The 4,778-nt window shown below is 36.7% G+C and overlaps 1 non-coding gene across 1 annotated transcript; it reads right to left on the bottom strand.

Annotated features, from left to right (window-relative positions):
* Nucleotides 1-543: 543 nt before the first annotated feature.
* Trnaa-ugc (transfer RNA alanine (anticodon UGC)) lies at nt 544-615 on the bottom strand. Its single transcript has one exon. It is a non-coding gene; the product is annotated as a tRNA-Ala (tRNA).
* Between the last annotated feature and the right edge of the window lie 4,163 nt (nt 616-4,778).

Raw genomic sequence — 4,778 nt, 5'->3', positions numbered from 1 at the left:
TTTAAGCAACTTTCTTCCACAAACTACAAAGCAGTGGAATGAGCTTCCTTGTGCGGTGTTTCCGGGACGATACGACATAGATACCTTCAAAATAAGCACGTACACCTACCTTAGAGGCCAGCAACGTGATTCCTCTGGTAATGCAAGAGAATATGGGTGCCGGTGACCAATTAACACCAGGTGAACAGGTACGCTCGTTAAAAAAAATACCATCTTAGAATATTTATACGCCTAGACAGAGCGTCTTGCTTTTAGACAACGTATGAAAACAGGCCAGTTTTATTTGTTTATGACGCATGACAAGCTATGTCTTACACTCTTGATATGTATGTCACTTTATTTTGTGTGCGTGCGTTGCTGAAAATAGAGACTAACAGTTCACCGCTATTTTTTTCGACGTTTTCACAGCGGTCACAGTCTTTCTTGACGTATATATTATCTAAGAGTACTGTTTTAAAAGCTTAGCTAATTGAATGAAATTATTTTAATTTTAATTTGTGAAGATGTTTGCAATATCAATTACCGAACAAAAAAAAATAATTTTGGAGATGCCGGGGATCGAACCCGGGGCCTTTCACATGCAAAGCGAACGCTCTACCACTGAGCTACATCCCCGATAACGTAACAGTTGACATACTAAATAACATTTTAGTTTATTATTGACTCAGTTGTTTCGCTGCCTTTTGTAAGTAAGTTTCTGTAAGTCGTTAAGGAGTTCCATTGGCCATCATCATATTCGACTACGACAATATATGAACGACGTTACGGTAGTTGACTCAAAAATCCGGCGTATAGCGTAAAAAAGATTGGGCCTTGTATCGTTAATTTTATCCAAAGAATTGAAGACTTCCGATACTTTGTTATGGATCCCATAAGCAGAACCTAACCAAACTATTACCAAACTACCATACACTATATCATATATAAACTATTATCACGAAATTATCGTATTTTATTATCATTAATTCCGCAATAGAGAAACCCGGACAGTTGTTTTGTATCGGAACATTGTTATTGTCGATGAAATTATACTCCTCGCTGCATTGGGTAAATATACCATAGAGATTTTGGGTCCGAAAAATGTAATAGTTACTCTCAAATCGCACCTACAGAAGTGTTACTTCAAAACCGTCGACAATGTATAGAAAATGTGATGATAAATATAACGAAGATAATATCTAGGTTGATACTACCGTTCACAAATTTTGAACAGTGAAGTAAAAAATGTATGGACACAATTTGCGAATGTTAGATTGAAGTGAATCAAAACATGACAAGTGACATATTATTGATAGCAAGTGCTCTTCATGCTTATTTGTTGATCACTGCCAGGAGGAGGATGGATGGTTGGGTGGCTGGTAGGTTGGATGGATTGATGGTTAGTTTAGTGGATGAGTGGGTGGATGAGTAGATGGATGGATAGTTGAATGGATGATTCGTCGGGGGAATGAGTCAAATTTAAGCTGATTATAAGCAAGTAAATAATAAGTCTGATGTAAGTTGGTGTTTGGATTAAAAATTATTTAATTGATTTATTATATTTAATTATTGCTAGATACATATATAATTAATGACTTACGGCCGTCACCAATATACTATCTACAGGTAGAGATAAATTACTACCTTCTACTATCAGTAAGTACCCGATAAGTCATTCTTTATCGCCTTATATTGAGACGCGTAAATTGCAATTTCCATACAAAATTCTATCGCTGGTAAGCTATACGTCATCCCATTGACAGACAGCTTGTATGGATAAGATGAGTCACCGTCGGTAAGTTTATAGGGACAGAAAAGTCGACGATAGTTACGATTTTTTATCTCAAGTACGCCACAACCAGAGATAGACTGAATATTGGGAACGGCCGTTAGGCAGGCTCTTAAATCCAGAACTGTTCTTAAAAGTCGTTTGAGCCTTATATTTTTATAGGAAAAATATGTTATTAAGAAATGATAACACGTGAGGTAGAGAATTTTTTTAGTTAACTCTAACTGACATTCTGACCCAAAACAGAAGACCCGAACCAGAAACGTCTTCTGGTTAACTAACTTAAATTCAATCCGACGTTCTCGCATCTGGTCCGGCAATACAGCTTGAAAAGCATCGACAATAACCTCTATTGGGGTTGATAGTACTCGTATTAAGGGCTAGCTAGCACACTTAACTCAAACGAAGAAACGGTTTGTGAAATGTGCATTAATTAAGCCCGTTATACACTTTAGACCTTTAGACCTTAGACCTTAAAGTTGAATCCCTTTTGGATTGCAATTATAAAATCCTCACGGTTATATCTGACGATATCAGGAGCCCTATATATAAACGACGGATATCTGTTCACATGGAGAACAACAAAAAATAAATCGGACTTGTAATCAATATTATGATTTTTATATTTTGGACACCACACCCCTATACAGTGATGGTTTTCTAGTTTTGAAGTTTACTTTTAATTAGAATAAGGAATTAATGTTAAGTATGGGACATAATTGGCCTGAAATAAAAGAATATTATAATTATAAGAAAGCACTAATGCATAATTCTGCCACTTCTGATACGTGGTCTCCATTCGAAGACTTTACTGTCCCAACGGTTATCTGTCCGTCGAACTATGTGACCTGCCCACTGCCACTTCCTTTTCACAATCATTTGGGCTATGTATGATTCGATCTCGCTGGGAAACTCCGAGCACAACCCTCTCCATTGCCCTCTGAGTGAACATTAGCTTCCTCATCAGAAGACACCAGAAGACGCTGTTTTGGTAGGCCCCCCATAAGATGGACCAATAATCTGGTCAAGATCGCCGGAATACGTTGGATGAGTAGACGTCTTCCGACTGATGATGAAATGCTAAACAACCGAAAAATTATATGAAAAACTCAAACTAATTTTATTTACCGATATAAATCTTATATCTTGTTCATAAATTGAATCGAAGCGGTAAGTAAATCTTCATTTATAAAACTCGGCCTTATAAAGCATCGAGGATCGTTTCTTAATCGATACCTCGCACCCGGCCGATAAGAGAATCGATATTTTGTTTGCGGGCGAGAAAAAGCGAGATTGTACGGAGCGAGCGAACCGCCGGACAAGAAATCATTATTGCGGTGGAATCCATACAAATAATTGGCCCGTAAACATGTCAGGGCGGCGTCTGTGCGATGTATATTACCTTAGGGTTGTCACGCGCGATTTGCTGGAGTTCGATTCTATTCTTTATGGTAGCGTAACCCTATTACTAATTCTCGGCTGTACGTCTGTACATCTGCATTATTATGGGCAGGGGCGTATCACTGACCATAATGAGAATGTCTGGTTCGTCTGGTCACTTTTTATCATACAAAAATGGATGTTTCAAGAACATCATTGTTCTTGAAAAACTCTTGCTTCATATAGCCACTCTTAGCCAGCTTAAAGCTGTTTATTGGACTGTATATTTTTTGTATTGAGTCATACCTTTCGTATTTGTATTCATGTGACAACTGGGCCGAAACTGCGCCATTTTCTAATATGCGGCCAGGAAAGTTGTATCGAAATCCGATTCTGACGTGTTTTTCGTTTTTTTTTTGTTCGGCTTTTGAATATTTTGTATATATTTAAAAATAAAACAAGTTTAATAGAAACTGGATTTGAAAAAGTGATCTCTTTGAGCTAGTGTAAATAATTGTTTGTCGAACAATACAGTAAAGATGGTTTTTGTTGCAAATGCGGTGCTTGAGTCTCGAGCAACTTAGGGATGATATAATTGAAGCATGAACGTAGCGATTGATTCTAAGTTACTAAAATAGTGAAGGGATTCAAAAGCACAAGGAAAAATACTCATTACTTACGGTTATAATTTCATATTATTTATTTATATGTACCGCGTTTATTTGTAAGGCCGTTAAACTTTTTTTATTATTAAATGTTAAATAAGTAAATTTTTTACGTCTTTATTATATAACTAGCTGACCCAGCAAACGTTGTATTGCCGATATTAAAATTGCGGTACAAAAGTAACTGTTGATCATAGATGGGTGAAAATTTGAAGTTGTTTGTATTTTTAATGTTGACTCATAATCAAACAAATTTAAAAAAATGTCAAAAAAATAAAAAAATAATCGTCGTGAACCACCCTAAACATTTAGGGGGATGAAAAATAGATGTTGTCCGATTCTCAGACCTACCCAATATGCACTCAAAATTTCATGAGAATCGGTCAAGCCGTTTCGAAGGAGTTCAACCACAAACACCACGACATGAGAATTTTATATATTAGGTTTACTTGTGTTTATTTCAGTATGTGTATTCTATTTTTCTATTCCTTTTGTTGAGAATTCCGAAACTGTGGTCGACATAAAAATCAAGTCAATAAATCTAAACTTCTTTATTTTTAAAAATAAATAATATTTTTAAATAGTTTACACACGTGTGAACCCTAGCTACTGCAAGCGTGTACGCCGAATCCGTCAATGTCGTATCAATAGAGCGGGAGATGAGATTTTTTCATCTGTTGTCTTGTTCGTCTGCGCGACCATTATGAGCGGAGTTGTTTAAGCAATTCACACCTTTACCCAGCATTAGATGTATGTTTTTTTAGTTTTTTTTTACTAATATGACAAACGTGTTATGGGTAAGTGTCAGCTTTGCTAACATTATTATCTCAAGGCTATACCAGTGGGAGGCTTCTATGCACAGGATGCCGGCTAGATTATGGGTACCACAACGGCGCCTATTTCTGCCGTGAAGCAGTAATGTGTGAGCATTACTGTATATCGGTCTGAAGGGCGCCGTAGCAAGT

This window comes from Leptidea sinapis, chromosome 2 (assembly GCF_905404315.1).
Source record: "Leptidea sinapis chromosome 2, ilLepSina1.1, whole genome shotgun sequence".
Taxonomy (NCBI): Eukaryota; Metazoa; Arthropoda; class Insecta; order Lepidoptera; family Pieridae; genus Leptidea; species Leptidea sinapis.
The sequence above is the reverse complement of the archived record's forward strand: the minus strand, read 5'-3'. Positions and strand labels throughout refer to the sequence as shown.